General features: G+C 37.7%; 1 protein-coding gene across 1 annotated transcript in view; it reads right to left on the bottom strand.

The window, feature by feature from the left end:
- Window positions 1–18,625, bottom strand: part of PDS5A (PDS5 cohesin associated factor A) — a 141,533-nt gene that overhangs the window by 112,111 nt on the left and 10,797 nt on the right. The gene's annotated exons all lie outside the window — the stretch shown is intronic.

Genomic DNA, 18,625 nt, shown 5'->3' with positions numbered 1-18,625 from the left:
TTTACTTACATTACTTGTTGAGTATCTGGGATTTAGACATCAATCTTCAGATTCTCAGTTGAGAATTCCCAGACTAAGAGTTTAAATTTACAATTCACTCTAGGTCAAAGATCCAATTAACATCCTGGCATTATATTTCCTTATTCACAGTGGGACCATATACCCCAATTTGCCTCAGATAGCCCTAGTTCACAACTGTTGTCTCAGCATAATTACTAAAAGTACCTCTCATCAATTTATCTCATCAATGTTTTTTTCATCTTTATCCTGCTTGAACCCCCTCATTAGAAACTTTTTTTTTTTTTTAATTTTTTTTTCAATGTTTATTTATTTTTTTTTGGGACAGAGAGAGACAAAGCATGAACGGGGGAGGGGCAGAGAGAGAGGGAGACACAGAATCGGAAACAGGCTCCAGGCTCTGAGCCATCAGCCCAGAGCCTGACGCGGGGCTCGAACTCACGGACGGCGAGATCATGACCTGGCTGAAGTCGGACGCTTAACCGACTGTGCCACCCAGGCGCCCCAAGAAACTTTTATTTCTAGGGGCACCTGGGTGGCTCAGTTGGTTGAGTGTCTGACTTCAGCTCAGGTCATGATCTCACAGTTAGTGAATTTGAGCCCCACATGAGGCCTGCTGCTTGCTGTCAGCCCATCAGCATAGAGCCCCGCTTTGGAGATTCTGTCCTCTTCTCTCTGTCTCTACCCCTGCTTGCGCTCTCTCAAAAACATACATTAAGGGGCGCCTGGGTGGCGCAGTCGGTTAAGCGTCCGACTTCAGCCAGGTCATGATCTCACGGTCCGTGAGTTCGAGCCCCGCGTCAGGCTCTGGGCTGATGGCTCAGAGCCTGGAGCCTGTTTCCGATTCTGTGTCTCCCTCTCTCTCTGCCCCTGCCCTGTTCATGCTCTGTCTCTCTCTGTCCCAAAAATAAATAAACGTTGAAAAAAAAAAACAACATACATTAAAAAAACCCAGAAACTTTTACTTCTAGTATCCTTAACTGTAAAATTTCCTTTTTAAAACATTCTATCTCCCAACTCCTCCATTTTTTAGTCTTACTAAATCTACCATTTGCCTTTAATCTGAACTCTAAATCTTCAATCATACTCTATACAACTGCCACCTCCCCCTTGCTTATCTTTATCTTCCTGTTGGCCCTGTTGGCCCAAATGTACCATTTCAATCATGCTCTAACAATACTACACACACCTCCATCCTGGATTTGGTAATTCTTGACTTTCAATCTCCAATCCAGAGTGGTATCTATTGGCTGAGTCTACCAGGCCAGCAATGCTAACGATTGATGAGCATATATATCCACTCTACCTTAATCTCTGAAACAGAGCTTTCCCTTACAGCACAGAAAGAATACAAATTAAATTTGGATTTATTCAGACCACAGGTGTGAATCTTATTCTGCTTCTTAATGCATATGCGACCTGAATAAATTAGCCTTTCAGTGTCTGTAAGACAAAAACAAGAATATCATCCTAAGAGATTGTGATATTTCAGATAACGAACATGAAGTTCCCAGCCTACTATCTAGCATTAGTGTGATTAATGGCTCTGTGATTAATAATTAGTGTATTTTATCAATTCTAAGACCCACTTTTAACACATCTGATATAGAGATGTGTCTTAAAATTGGTGGTCTTACAGAAAGTGACAGCCAGAAGTCATTGTAGGAGAATTGTTGTTGCTTGTACTCATACAAACTTCAGTTTGAAAACTTTATGCTACGATAATGCCTGACAACATCTACAAAACACTAGCACCAAATCTTGCAGCATTAAGTGTTAATGGCTTGGAAGAACAACTCAAAAACAAAAATGGAGCACTCTTAAAAGATATTCTGCATAACTAATATTTTTGATGAAAATGACATATGGAGAAACATAAATGTCAATATCTAGTCAAAAAGATTTAAGAGGGCCAAACTCTGAATATGAACATTTTCAGAATGACAGCCAATTTATTTCATTTTTCTTTATGAATGTGAAAATATGAAAAAAAAATTGTTATCTACATGAGCTCTTTCAACAAGGTAAAAATTTCTAGCTGTTAAAAAAATCATCAGATTATAATTTAATTGGTAATCTTTTTTTTTTTTTTTCAATGTTTATTTATTTTTGGGACAGAGAGAGACAGAGCATGAACGGGGGAGGGGCAGAGAGAGAGGGAGACACAGAATCGGAAACAGGCTCCAGGCTCTGAGCCATCAGCCCAGAGCCCGACGCGGGGCTCGAACTCCCGGACCGCAAGATCGTGACCTGGCTGAAGTCGGACACTTAACCGACTGCGCCACCCAGGCGCCCCTCTTTTTTTTTTTTTTTTTTTTTTTGACAGTGGGCTCACATTCATGGAACTGATCTGTCTTCTACCTGTCTTATCACTAACAGCTAGCTTTACAGTGCAGTGGAATGGTTTACTGTTATAATACCATGGGAGAAAACAATGACCTAAAAAGGTGAGGTTCTCTTTTATAAAATGTGACATATGCTCTTAAATTTGTGACCAACAAATTATGCTACTTCCCTTACAGTACATGGGCCTGGAATTTGAAGGCTGGAAATCAGAGTGCTTCCTCTATTATATCTAACACATTACATTACATTCAAAGAATTTTTACACTTATCCCTAAAACTTTTGGTCTGTTAGAGATTTGGGTTTCCGTAAGAATACTTCTTTTATAGGACAGAATGGTTACACTAAAGCTGAAATTGCCACCTGCCCATCTGGGCTATTCAAGCCACTGAAACAACAGGTAAAGAGGTTACTATGGGAAAACTCGGTTGCTACTATGCAATCAGAATAGGGAGAAAAAGGTTTGAATTAAGCAGATGGGCCAGGACAGTGTTCTCCATCCGGTGGGTGAATAACTAACCAGTTGTGGCTCTTTAAAAAATTCCAATACAATTGTAAAATACAAAATAATGCGCTCAGATGTTGTAGCAACAGAAAATAGGCAATTTTAGAAACATGTTTCTAAATGTTTACCCTCAATTTCTGCCTTTACCCTGTTATGCAGTGGTACCATAATCTCAACAGCTAAGGCACTTCTTAGGATTTTTTTTTTTTTAACGTTTTTTAATGTTTGTTTTTGAGAGAGAGAGAGAGAGAGAGAGAGAGAGAATGGGCGTGCACGAGTGGGGGACGGGCGGAGAGGGAGAGAATCCCAAGCAGGTCCCACACTATCAGTGCATAGCTTGAACCCACAAAGCATGAAATCATGACCTGAGCTGAAATCAAGATTCGGATACTTAACCGACTAAGCCACCCAGGTGACCCTTAGGATTTCTGTGTGCAATATTAAAAGTTCATAGGAAACTACATTGTCCTAATAAAGTCAAGGGTTTCAGTCAGATCACTTGAGGATGAAGTTTAAGGACAATCTACCAAGTTAAAAATAAAACCTGACCAACTCAAGCCGAAGTACTGGGTGAAGGCAAAAGAAACAGAATGGGTTATGGAAGAAGGTTATTAACTAAGGCCCTATAACCAGTACAAAAACGAGGGCTGTAAACAGCTATGCAATTCTGGTGTCACTGCTTGTTAAGATCTGTGTGTTGGTGTATTAACTTATTTTTCTTTTCCTTCTAATTACTTTATTTTTATTTTTTTATTTGAGAGAGAGAGAGAGAGTGCATGCAAGTCAAGCAGGGGAGGGGGGGGGGGAGGAGAGAGACAGAGAGAGAGAGACAGACAGACAGACAGACAGACAGACAGACAGAATCCCAAGCAGACGTGTGGCTTTGATCCCATGACACTGGGATCATGACTCGAGCCAAAATCAAGTATCAGACGCTCGACCGATTGAGCCACCCAGATGCCCACCCCTCCTAATTATTTTAGATAAGAACAGTCAGTGATGGTTTCCAATATATGTGCTTAGGGGACTGATAAACTTTTTCTGTAAAGGACAAGAAAGTAAATGTTTATGGTTGTGTAGGCCACAGGGTCTCTGTCATAACTACTTAACTGCTATATTAGTATGAAAGCAGCTACAGATAATATGTAAATGAATGAACATAGCTGTGTTCCAATAAAACTTTACTTATTGCCTTTGAAATTCATATTCCATAAATCTTTCAGGTATTATGAAATATTATTATTCTTTTGATTTTTCCCCCAACCATTTAATATAAAAACAATTCTTTGCTTCTAAGTCTATAAAAATAAGCACCAGGTCAGATATGACTAACCCCTGAGTTAGACTATACAGGTGGATTAGTGTTTTAACTAGAAAAGCAATTAACACCCAGAATTGGGTATATTGTCACCCAAAGATTGGCTAATGTGACTACTGAGAGCGTCTGGAAAGAGATGAGAGCATCCTCATTTCTTAAAGATGGATAGTTGTACCTTTTAAATGAAAGCATGAAAGTAATTATTCTTGTTCTGTGGAAATTCAAATATCAGGAGAACGGTGTGCTAATTATTTACATAATGTCTGTCAACTCCAAAACCACCCTTCTATACTATGTTCTCTGATGATGAGACTAGGATTCTGGAAAATACATTGCACAGACTTCTTTTGACAGGAAGCAAAGTGATAGGAGGGCAGGAAGAGAGAAAAAGGACTTTCTTCTTATTTTTCTTGCTATTCCTGCCAATGTCACTCCAGTAGTCTTCAGCTTCTTTCAGCACTCATAGCCCTTGGTTGTATTTGTATAGTAGTACTTGTTGTTAGTATTTTTATGTTTTTTAATTTTTTTTTAACGTGTATTTATTTTTTTTTTTTAATTTTTTTTTCAACGTTTTTTATTTATTTTTGGGACAGAGAGAGATAGAGCATGAACGGGGGAGGGGCAGAGAGAGAGGGAGACAAGAATCGGAAACAGGCTCCAGGCTCTGAGCCATCAGCCCAGAGCCTGACGCGGGGCTCGAACTCACGGACCGCGAGATCGTGACCTGGCTGAAGTCGGACGCTTAACCGACTGCGCCACCCAGGCGCCCCAACGTGTATTTATTTTTGAGACAGAGAGAGACAGAGCATGAACAGGGGAGGGGCAGAGAGAGAGGGAGACACAGAATCGGAAGCAGGCTCCAGGCTCTGAGCCGTCAGCCCAGAGCCCAACGCGGGGCTCGAACCCACAGACCGCAAGATCGTGACCTGAGCTGAAGTCAGACGCTTAACCGACTGAGCCACCCAGGCGCCCCTTTTTAATTTTTTAATGTTTATTTTTATTTTTTGAGACAGAGAGAGAGCAGAGGAGGGGCAGAAAGAAAGAGGAGGACAGAGGAACCAAAGCAGGCTCCTTGCTGACAGCAGACAGCCGGATATGGGCCTAGAACTCACGAACCATGAGATCATTACCTGAGTAAAAGTCAGATGTTTAACTGACTTGAGCCACCTAGGAGCCCCTATTGTTAGTATTTTTAAACACTGAATGGCTTTAGAAAGGAGCTCTGGCTGCAGACTGGGTAATGTTTCTCCATGAATTCAGCTATAACTGAAGGATTGTTAAGCACTTATATGTGAAGCTCACACATTAAAGTAATTTCAACAACTAACATCAGCTGAATTACAAGAAATGTCAAGCTCCTTCTTCCTGTAATTGCCAAAAGTTTTAACAAAAAGTGAGAGCTCTAGGGGCGCCTGGGTGGCGCAGTCGGTTAAGCGTCTGACTTCAGCCAGGTCACGATCTCGCGGTCTGTGAGTTCGAGCCCCGCGTCGGGCTCTGGGCTGATGGCTCAGAGCCTGGAGCCTGTTTCCGATTCTGTCTCCCTCTCTCTCTGCCCCTCCCCCGTTCATGCTCTGTCTCTCTCTGTCCCAAAAATAAATGTTGAAAAAAAAAAAAAAAAAGTGAGAGCTCTATTTCCAGGCTCAAACTCCAATTCCAGCAGCATTTTTAGGACTGTAGTGCACATGCACAAGAAATTTCCACATTTCAAAGCCCATTTCAAACTGTAACTGAGGAGTTTCCATCTACCCTATAACTGGAAGCAATTAATCTACAATATAATGACATGCTAAAAGGCAATTATCAAGAGAAGAATATAAAAGAATTCTATAAATGCCTCCCAAACAATGAGTATGTTCAATTAAATCATATGCTCATAAACAGGTATCAATCAATATTTGGGAATGTCTAGCTCTGTGAAAAAACACTTTTAAATGAAATACACAAAACTGTATTACAAATTAGCATTAATAGGTGAACATCTGAAATCAATTCTGGTGATAGGGAACACAAACTTTGAACCTCAATTAAGTAAAATGTTCTACTCTCCACCCCCAACAATTCCACTCTTCTCATTAATAGACCTGTATTACAAAAAAATGTACTGAATCATTATTGTTTGAGTTTTGTAAAAAAAAAAATCTTGTGGAGCAATCCCTATCAAAATAACACCAGCATTCTTCAAAGAGCTAGAACAAACAGTCCTAAATTTGTATAAACCAGAAAAGACCCCAAATAGCCAAAGCAATCTTGAAAAAGAAAACCAAAACTGAAGGCATCACAATCCCAAACTTCAAGCTGTATTACAAAACTGTCATCATCAAGACAGTATGGTACTGGCACAAAAACAGACACTCACATCAATGGAACAGAATAGAGAACCCAGAAATGGACCCTCAAATGTACGGCCAACTAATCTTTGACAAAGCAGGAAAGAAGATCTAATGGAATAAAGACAGTCTCCTCAGCAAGTGGTATTGGGAACACTGGACAGCGACATGCAGAAAAATGAACCTGGACCACTTCCTCATACCATACACAAAAATAAACTCAAAATGGAGGAAAGACCTAAATGTAAGACAGGAAGCCATCAAAATCCTAGAGGAGAAAGCAAGCAAAAATCTCTTTGACCTTGGCCACAGCAACTTTTTTCTCAACACATCTCAGGAGGCAAGGGAAACAAAAGCAAAAATGAACTACTGGGACCTCATCAAAATAAAAAGGTGCACAGTGAAGGAAACAATCATCAAAACTAAAAGGCAACTGACAGGAATGGGAGAAGATATTTGCAAACAACATATCAGATAAAGGATTAATATCCAAAATTTATAAAGAACTTGTCAAACTCAACACCCAAAAAACAAATAATCCAGTGAAGAAATGGGCAAAAGACATGAATAGACACTTTGCCAAAGAAGACACCCAAATGGCCAAACAACACATGAAAAAATGCTCAACATCACCCATCATCAGGGAAATACACATCAAAACCACAATGAGATACCACCTCACACCTATCAGAAGAGATGTTGGCGAGGATGTGGAGAAAGAGGATCTCTTTTGTACTGCTGGTGGGAATGCAAACTGGTGCAGCCACTTTGGAAACCAGTATGGAGGTTCCTCAAAAAAACTAAAAATGGAACTACCCCATGACTCAGCAACTGCACCACTAGGTATTTATCCAAGATATACAGGTGTGCTGTTTTGAAGGGGCACATGCACCCCAATGTTTATAGTAGCACTATCAACAATAGCCAAAGTATGGAAAGAGCCCAAATGTCCATTGACAGATGAATGGTAAAGATGTGGTATATATACACAATGGAGTATTACTTGGCAATCAAAAAGAATGACATCTTGCCATGTGCAACTACGCAGATGGAACTGGAGGGTATTATGCTAAGCAAAATTAGTCAGAGAAAGACAAATATCATATGACAGATATCATATGACAAAACAGATGAACTTAAGGGAAAGGAAGCAAAAATAATATAAAAACAGGGAGGGGGACAAAACATAAGAGACTCTTTAATATTGAGAACAAAGAGAGGGTTGCTGGAGGGGTTATGGGATGGGGGAATGGGCTAAATGGGTAAGGGGCATTAAGGAGTCTACTCCTGAAATGCTATATGCTAACTAACTTGGATGTAAATTTAAAAATAAATTATAAAAAAAAAAATTGTGGAAATTTGTCTTCCCTTATTGTGTAAGTACCTACACAGTACCCTTCTGACTCACAAAGCATAAAATATCTACTATCTGGCCCTTCAAAAAGTCTACTTACCTAAGATAAAGGAGTCCTTGCCTCTACCCAAAAACCACATACCGTGTTTAAGTACTGTTATTCAGAAGAGCAAAAAAACTATTAACCCAAACACCTATCAACAAAAGTATGGATAAATAAATTACTGCACCTCATAACAATAAGGTTGAATCTCAGACATGATACTGCATGATTCCATTTGTATCTAGTTTGATGGCAAAACTAATGTATTTTGATAGAGATCAGAAGAGTGTCTATCTCTGGTGAGGAAACACTAGTCAGCCTGCTACAGTGCCAGAAATGTTCTGCACTTTTGTCTGGATAATGATTGTGCGTAAATACACATATAAAACTTAACAGAATATTACATTTAAGGTTTATGCACTTTATATAAATTATATACATTTTTAAAAAGAAGACACATGTTAATGCCACACAGATCATCTCCCAAGTCCTTGAGACTTTACATTTTTCAGGCTGTACATATGGTTGAAGAGGACATAAGAAAAAGGTAAACTTGAAAATCAATAGGAATTATCCAATTTGAAGAACACAGACAGAAATGATTGAGAAAAAACAGAGCTCCAGTGATCTGAGGGAAACATTAAAAAACCTGACTTGTGTAACTGGATTCTACAGAAGAGAAATGACCAAAGTGCTTTTTTTTTTTTTTTTAAACGTTTATTTTTGAGAGACAGAGAGAGAAACAGAGAGAGAGAGAGAGAGCATGAGCAGGGAAGGGGCAGAGAGAGAGAGGAAGACATAGAATCCGAAGCAGGCTCCAGGCTCTGAATTTTCAGTACAGAGCCCGATGTGGGGCTTGAACTCACGAGCCACAAGATCACAACAAGCCAATGTCAGACACTTAATCGACTGAGCCACCCAGGCACCCCCCAAAATTTTCTACATCTGGTTAAAGACATAAATTTACAGATCCAGGAAGCTCAGTGATATCAAGGCAGGACAAGTATGGGAGAAACACACCCTTTGAGACATCACAGTGAAAACTGCTGAAAATCAAAAATAGAAGTACCTTGAAAGCAGTTAGAAATTGCAGATTACATACAAGGAACAAAAAATACATATAATCACTGACTTCTCATCTGAAACACTAGAGAACACAAGATGATGGAATTGTGTCTTTAAAGTACTGAAACTCATGGGGCGCCTGGGTGGCTCAGTCAGTTGAGCGTCCGACTTTGGGGTGGGTCATGATCTCACAGTTCATGGGTTCGAGCCCCACATTGGGCTCTGTGCTGACAGCTCAGAGCCTGGACCCTGCTTCGGATTTTGTGTCTCCCTCTCCCTCTGCCCCCCCTCTCAAAAATAAATGTTAAAAAAATTTAAAAAATAATAAAGTACTGAAACTCTCAACTCAGAACTTTATATCCAAAAAAATAATATCCTTCAAAAATGGAGGCTAAATAGACATTTTCAGACAAATAAAAACTATATAAAATTACCTCAGCAAATCCTCACTAAAATATACTAAAGGAAAGTTGTTCAAGCTGAAGGGATATTATCATCAGGTGGAAAATCCAATATTTGGGAAAGAAATGAAAAACCCAAGGAATGCAGTAAGTGCAAAAATATAAAAGTCTATTTCCCCTGCAATTTATTTAAAATACACAGAACTGTTGGAGCACCTGGGTGGCTCAGTTGGATGAACATCCAACTTCAGCTCAGGTCATGATCTCACAGTTTGTGGGTTCGAGCCTCACGTCAGGCTTTGCACTGACAGGATGGAGCCTGCTTTGAATTCTGTCTCCCTCTCTCAAAAATAAACATTAAAAATTTTTTTCTTTTTTTTTAATACACAGAACTGTTGGGGTGCCTGGGTAGTTAAGCATCCAACTTAGAAGTTGTTTAAGCATCTGACTTCAGCTCAGGTCATGATCTCATGGTTGGTTCATGAGTCCGAGCCCCACATCAGGTTCTCTGCTGTCAGTGCAGAACCTGCTTCGTATCCTCTGACCCCCACAACCCCCCCACCCCTCCCAAGCTCATGCTCACACATATGCGCCCTCTCTCTAAAAAAAAAAAAAAAAAAATTAAAAAAAATACAATACACAAAACTGTTTAATGTGGGGTTTACAAATATATCTGTTGCATAAAGGGAGGGGGATAAATGGACCCATACTGATAAAAGGTCATTACATTTTACACAAAGCAGTATAAAAAGTCAGTAGACTACAAAAATTTAAAAATGTGTACTACAATCCCTGTGCAACCAGACAGATATAGATGCAGAACACAAAAGTATGCCCATAAAGCCAATAGATAATTAAAATGGAATTCTAAAAAAAAAAGCAAATTAAGATAGAAGACAGGAAAGGAGAAAAACAAACAGATAGAATCAGTACAAAATGGTAGATATATATCCAACCACATCAATTAAATATAAGTGACTTACACACTCCAATTTAAATGCAAAAATTGTTCAAATGGATATAGCAGTTTTAAAAAATTTAAAAAGCATGACCCAATCATAAGCTGGATGCGTTTTAAATATAAAGACATACTAGTTAAAAAAAAAATTGAAAAATATATAATGCAGACAAAAACTTATAAAAAAGGTGGAGCTTAGATATCAACATTTCATAATGTTAAAATGCCAACTTATTATGAAGGTCTAACAATCATAAAACCAACAATATGTGCCTTAGAACAGAATTATAAAATAAATGAAAAAATAATCAATAGAATTAAGGGAGAAATATACAATTCCACAATCACAGGTTGAGGCTTTATCACTCTTTCTCAGCAGTAGAACCAGGCCAAAATTTGTAAAAATCAGTAAAGACCTAGATGATGAATAACCATTTCAATCCCCTGACCAAAAGAACACTAACTGACCTTATAGAACATTATGTCCAACAAATAAAATACACATTCTTCCCAGGTGCAAATGATATGCTTGCCAAGTGAGGCCATATTGCTAGGTTAAAAAAACAAAACTTAATACATTCCAAGACTGTAATCTTATAGAATATGTTTTCTGATCACAGAAATTAGAAATCATTAACAATCAGATACTTACAAATACTTCAAATATTTGGAAATTAAATCACAATTTTTAAAGAACTCATAGGTCAAAGAAAAAAATCACAAAGAAAATGAGAAAACATTTCTAACTAAATGATAATGAAAACATCATAACTAGTGAGATGCAATTAAAACAGTGTTTTGCAAGAAATGAATAGCTTTAAAAAGCTTATGTCAGGACAGTGGTTCTCAAACCAATTGGTGTTCCCCCCCGGAGACATTTGGCAATGTCTGGAAACATTTTTAGATGTTTTTACTGGGAGGTAAGGGCCTGAAACTGGTATCTGGTGGGTACTTTTGTAGGATGCTGCTAAACATCCTACAATGCACAAGACCCCCCCCCCCCCCAACAAAGAATTACCTGTTCTAAAGTGTCAAGAGTGCAGAGGTTGAGAAAACCCTGTTAGGAAACCCAATCTATATTAAAAAAAAAAGAACTGAAATCAACAGAAAACAAGAAATAGAGAAAATTATCAAAACCAAAAGTGAGATCTTTGAAAAGAGTAACAGATTTAACAAACCTCATCCAAGACATATCAATTTTAAAAAAAGAACCAACATGAGGAATGCAACAGGGGAGTATTACTACAGAACCTATAGACATTAAAAGAATATCAACTTTATGTGGCCAAATAACTTAGAAGAAATGGACAAATTCCTTGAAAATACAGTATTACCATACATTGTTGGTGAAATTGTAAAACAGTACAATTATTCTGAGAAAAAGACTAGCAGTTGCTTACTAAATTAAACATAACCTATCTTATGATCCAATGACTACACTCATAGGTACTTATCCAATATAAATAAAAGCATATGCCCAATACAAGACTTATACAAAAATGTTTATAGCACCTTTATTCACAATAGCCTAAAGTAGAAACAGTCCAAATTTCCATCAATACAAGAATGGTAAAACAAACTGGAATATTCATACAACGGAATAGTATGGAGCCACGAAAAGATACAAACTAATGATACATGGGTGAATCTCAAAAACATTACAGTGTATGAAAAAGGCCTTGCACACAGGTAAATACATACTATGTAGTTCTTATATGAAGTTTTAGAAGAAGCAAAACTAACCTAGGTTTGTTTTTTTTTTTTAAATGTTTTTATTTATTTTTGAGACAGAGAGACAGAGCATGAGCAGGGGAGAGGCAGAGAGAGAGGGAGACACAGAATCTGAACCAGGCTCCAGGCTCTGAGCTGTCAGCACAGAGCCCGATGCGGGGCTCGAACTCACGGACCATGAGATCACGACCTGAGCTGAAGTCGGACGCTCAACCGACTGAGCCACCCAGGCGCCCCAAAACTAACCTTGGTTTTAAAAACCTCTAAGTGTGGTTACCCTTACGGGGGTAGTAAAGGAGCAGGGATTAACTAAAAGGGGGCATGAGGGAACTTTATGGGATGATGTTAATGTTCCATATCATGATAAGAGTTTGGGTTAGGGTGCCTCCGGGGCTCAGTCGGTCAAGCTTGGACTCTTGATTTTGGCTCAGGTCATGATCTTACAGTTGTGTGCATCAAGCCCCACGCTGGGATCTGCGCTGGGCATGGAGTGTGCTCAAGGTTTTCTCTCTCCCTCTGCCCCTTCCCCGCTTATGTGTGTGTTCCCTCTTTTTTTACCTCTCAAAAAAAAAAAAAAACCAAAAAAAACACCCTAAAAAAGAATTTGGGTTATACATGAACAAGCATCTATTAAAACTCATCAAACAGTAGTTAAAATATGTATATTAATTGCCCTCTCACACAAAAAAAACTATACTAACCGTGAATTAATGATACTCATGGTAAAGTGTTTAGGGGTAAAGTATATGATGAATGCAACTCACTTTGAAATACATTAAAAAAGGATGGATGGATAGATGTATTCATACACACATACACACAGACAAAAAAGCAATATATAGCAAATCCAGTTCAATTAGATAAGAATTGATTCAATCTCTAAAGCTAACAATCTGACAAACAGATATGTTTACTTCTGTGCATAAATATTATGTGCCTCAGTCTGTTTTTTTTTATACATCATGTCCAGCATTCAATCAAAAAAGATGGGGGGTAGGGGAGATAGTTCCATTGTCAACAAATAAATTAGTAGAAGCATACTTAGAAATGGCCCAAATGCTAAAGCTATCAGACAAGTACTTTAAAATAATTATAATATGTTCAAAGATATAATAGAAAAGGTGGACAACATGCATTAAAAATGGGGAATTTCAGCATGTAAACAAAAACCGTATGAAACTGCTGAACATTACTGAACAGACTGTAGGCACAGTAGGAAAAGAGAAAAAAATGAAAAGAAATATTTCAAGAGATAATAATATTTTTCAATACTGAAAGATAAACTATTCATCCAAGAAACTCAGAGAACCCTATACCAGATAAATACAAAGAAATACATAAAAGATACGTAACAGTAAGAAAAAGAAAAAAAATCCCAAAAGCAGCCCTCTTACTAAAGGATAGGGTGATTTGCTATTTGAAATGTTTTATTTAATTACTATCATATATTTCAAGCACTGCCAGTTTGCAAATAATTAAAGTGAGGTGATAAGTGATAAGCCATAAACACTGTATTTTGATGATTCAGAAATCCCACAAGAAAAAGAAAAAAGTCCCACAGGAATCATACCACATATGTAAATAAGAACAATTAGTTTTGGAATGCCACAAACTATTGAAAATGCAAAACAGATCAATGCTTACTGACCCTTCTATTTTGGAAAAAGTACAACTCCCATTAGTAAAATATATACAAATTACCAATTTGAATTTTTTAAAAACTCCAACATGCTATATTTGTAGCCATCAGCTCAAATTAGAAAGACTAGGTTAGAATGAAGACTTCATTTGGAAACCCAGAATGTCTGCTTTCATAAGTAAATAAACCCATCAAATGAGCTTGTAAGCTAATTACCCTTAGGGATTATTTTTGCTAGATTAAATTTGTATAACTACTAGTAAAATGGTATAACAAAATGTAGATTAATAAGAGTTCTAAATAATAGACTTCCACCAAATAAGGTAAAAGAGGTCATGGTATACATAGTTGTGTGCCTTCCAAATAAATTCAAATGTTTTCAGGATAGAGCTAAGTTTAAAATAATTAGGGAGTAAAGTTTGTTTCTGGGCAGAATTTAAGGTTAATGTAAAAATCCTAGAACTAATTTTAAAAATCTTCTTTAGATAAAATTTTTGACAATAGTTAATATGAAATTTAGCAGTAAGTAAAATATCTTTCTGGGGTTCTCAGTGCATATTCTCTGTATCAAGAACACTGGAGGGACTGACTAAAAATATAGGGGGAAAAGTGCAAAAATTGAGCCCACCTCTAAGCTACTAAATTGGGGGTGGAGGGTGGGAGATTACCACATAATCCAATTTTTTTAAGTTTATTTATTTATTTGGTGGGGGAGGAGCAGAGAGAGAGAATCCAAAACAGGCTCCAGCAAGGCAAGCGTTGAGCACGAGAAGGTGGGGCCCAAACTCAAGGACTGTGAGATCATGACCTGAGCCAAAATCAGAAGTCAGGAGCTTAACTGACAGAGCTACCCGGATGCTCCTCTAATTCTTTTTAAAACCAGGTATCTAATTATTTTTAATGTTTATTTATTTATTATGAGAGAATGAGATTCACTTTAAACATTTTTAAAAGATATTTTTTGAAAAAAATAAAATATTTTTTTGAGAGAGCATGCATGTGTATGCACATACATGAGTGGGGGGGAGGGGTAGAGAGAGAGGAAGAGAGAGAATCCTAAGCAGGCTCCTTACTGTCAGCACAGAGCCCCATGCGATGCTGGATCCCACTAACAGTGAGATCATGAACTGAACCAAAATCAAGAGTTGGACACCCAATTAACTGAGCCACCCAAGTGCCCCAGGTAATATTTAAGAATTCTACAAATCTAAGAACCACTAATGTAGATTAAAGTATGCTCATTATCTCCAAGATTTAAAATCTTCTGCATCCACCCCACTTTGGGTGAGCATGAGCCCTGTTTTAAAGCGGGTGAGCCCCATTTCTCTCTCCCTCTGCCCCTTGTGGGCTTCTCTCTCTCTCTCCCCTTCTCTCTGCCCCTTGCTCACTTATGCCCTCTTTCTCTCTCAAAACAAACAAACTTCTGCATCCAGTTAAAATCAGTAAATTTGGCACTCAGACTTCCATTCTGGCCAAGTAAGAGAAGTCAAAATAAGGAATATTAAGAGAACAATTCAACTTAGATAAAAAAAAAAAAATAAGTAATACATAAATAATAAACATTTGAGATTTTCCATGGTAAAAAATATATATATGAAGGGGGGAAGGATATATAAGCATGACACTATTTTATTTTTTAATTTACATCCAAGTTAGTTAGCATAGCACAGACAATTTTTAGGGCACTGAAAATACTCTAGATGTTATTGTAAAGATGAATACATGTCAATACGCATTTGTCCAAACCCAAAGAATGTGCAATGCTAAGAGTAAACCTAAGGTAAACTATGGACTTTGGGTGGCTATGATGTGTCAACATGGGTTCATTGTTGATAACAAACGTACCATTCTGGTGACTAATACTTATAATGGGGGAAGTCATGCATGTGGGGGGAAGGAGATACAGTAAAACCTTGGTTTGTGAGCATATTTCATTCCAGAAACGTGTTTGTAATCCAAAGCACCATATGTCAAAGCAAATTTCAAGAACCACTGGCTCAACTGTGATCATGTGACATTCATATTGCCAGACATCCCTCGTTTATCAAGTTAAAATTTATTAGAAATGTATGCTCATCTTGCAGAACACTTATAGAACAAGTTACTCACAATTCAAGGTTTTACTGGATTTAGTGTATATGGGAAATCTATACCTTCCCTTCCTTCAATTTTGTTGTGAAACAAAAATTGCTCTAAAAAATAAATTCTTTTAAAAAATGTTTTAAGGGATTATTTAATAATACGGATATACTCATTCCGTATCATTCAATGAAAATGAAAACAATACATTTATAATATAATCAAAATTTTATTTAGAAAAATTTAAAAAAGGAATATGGACTCTGGGTGATGATGATGTGTTAATGTCCACCAGCCATAACAAAACATACTACTCTGGCACTAGATGTATGGGGAGGAGGAGGTGGGGAAAAGACGGGGAGATAGGAGGGCAGACAAAGTTGTTGGGAACTCTGTATTTTTTTTTTTTTTTAGGTTTATTTATTTTTGAAGGAGAAAGAGAGTGTGTATGCTCACAAAAGCAGGGGAGGGGCAGAGAGAGGGGGGACAGAGGATGCAAAGCAGGCTCTGCACTGCCAGCAGCAAGCCTGATGTGGGGCTTGAACACATGAACTGTGAGATCATGACCTGAAGAGCAGTGGAATGTTCAACCAACTGGGCCACCCAACTCTGTACTTTCTTTTTAATTTTGCTATGAACTAAAATTGCTCTTAAAAAATATTCTATTTAAAAAAAGCATTAAGTGATTAATAAAAAAGTATAGAAAAATATAAAGAATTGAGACAGCAATAGTATAATTCTAAAAATTTGATATCACCTAAAATAAATGAATATAATAAACAAAATTATTTAACATTACTCCCAAGAGATCTAAAATCAATTTCATTTTATTACTGCCTGATGATTTCTACCACTTTTTTCAAAGCAATTTAGGTACATGCTTCAAGAAGAAAACCAATTTCTAAACTTCTGCCAAAAACAAACTAGTCTTCTTATACATGCTCACTCATCCTTTAAACATTTTTCTTCAATGATTTTCTTTCTGTACAATGAAAAATTTACCTCTACTTATTTTATAATGTCTAGATGAAGGATACTTAATTCAGACATTTGAAATTATAGGACAATTACACATTGCCACTGAACTTACTTTTCAAGTATTAAACTTAATAATTTGGCATCAATTTATTATTAACATTTGAGGACATGAGCTAAGTGAAATAAACCAGTCACAAAAAGACAAATACTGTGTGATTGTACTTATATGAGGGATCTAAAGCAGTCAAACTCTTACAAACAGAAAACAGAATGATGGTTGCCAGGGGCTGAGGGGGAAAGGAGTTAAGTGGGTACAGAGTTCCAGTTTTGCAAGATGAAAAAGTTACAGAAATCTGTTGTACTAACAATGTGCACATGGAAGGGGCAGAGGGAGGCACACAAAAAATGCACAGGGGCACCTCTTGATTTTGGCTCAGGTCATAATCTTACAGTTTGTAGGTTCGAGCCCCAGGTCCGGCTCTGCACTGACAGTGCGGAACTTGCTAGGGGTTCTCTCTCCCTCCCCCTCTCTCTGCCCCTCGCTTGCTTTCTCTCTCTCAAAATAAATATATATATATTTTAAATGCACATAGTTAACGATGCTGTACTGTGGACTTAAAAATGATTAAGATGATAAATTTTATGTTATGTGTTTTTCAGTACAATAAGGAAAAATCAAGCAAAGATTACATTTATCAGTGGAAATAAAGAGTTAAGTTATATATGTATGTATAAAAATTGAATACAAACAGGGGCACCTGGGTGGCTCAGTCAGTTGAACAGGAGATTCTTGATTTCGGCTCCGGTCACAATCCCAGGGTCACGGGATTGACACTTGCATCAGGCTCTAAAGATTCTCTTTCCCTCTCCCTCTGCCCCCTCCCCTGCTTGTGTTCTCTCTCCCCTAAAATAAAAACTGAATACAAACAGAAACCAAGTGTATATATATAAAACTGATAACATAATCATACAAAAGAATTCAAATTCAAGTAACTAATAAATATGGTACTCTGTACAACCCTAGGGGGACAAAAAAAACTGCAAAAAAATCTTGCAAGGGATACTGGTATAGCACTGAATTTTTTCTTGAGCTTAGATTAGGGTAGTACAAAGAAAACAAATTTATCAAAGTTAAGGGAAAACAGGATTTATACTGTAGGAAAAGGATGATACAAATAGGAAATGGAGGGGTGCCTGGGTGGCTCAGTTGGTTAAGCATCTGACTTCATCTCAGGTCATGATCTCATACTCTATGAGTTCAAGCCCCACGTTGGGCTCTGTGCTGACACCTCAGAGCCTGAAACCTGCTTCAGATTCTGTGTCTCCCTCTCTCTGTGCCCCTCCCCTGCTCGTGCTCTCTCTCTCTCTCTCTCAAAAATAAACATTAAAAAAAATTAAAAAAAAAAAAAAAACAAATAGGAAATGGAGAAGTTTAAGAAAAACCACAGTGCTGGGTTTTTTTTCTTTTTCTTTTTTAAGTAAGCCCTGCACCCAAGGTGGGGCTTGAACTCACAATCCCAAGATCAAAAGTTGCATGCTCTAAGGGTGCCTGGATGTCTCAGTTGGTTAAGCACCCATTTTTAGCTCAGGGTCATATCTCATGGTTCATCAGTTTGAGCCCCCCATCAGGCTCCACACTGGCAGTGCAGAGCCTACTTGGGACTCTCTCTCCCCCGCCTCCCCTGCTCATTCTCTCTCTCTCTCTGCTTCTCCCCTACTTACACGTGTGCTCTCTCAAGATGAATAAACTTAAAAAAAAAAAAAGTTGCATGCTCTATAACTGTTCCAGCCAAGTGCCCCTGCAGTGTTGGATTTTAATTAAACATAATGAATACATGGTTTAAAGTATTTATGTACATTTCTTA

The sequence above is a fragment of the Prionailurus bengalensis genome, chromosome B1 (assembly GCF_016509475.1).
Source record: "Prionailurus bengalensis isolate Pbe53 chromosome B1, Fcat_Pben_1.1_paternal_pri, whole genome shotgun sequence".
Classification (NCBI taxonomy): domain Eukaryota; kingdom Metazoa; phylum Chordata; class Mammalia; order Carnivora; family Felidae; genus Prionailurus; species Prionailurus bengalensis.
The sequence above is the reverse complement of the archived record's forward strand: the minus strand, read 5'-3'. Positions and strand labels throughout refer to the sequence as shown.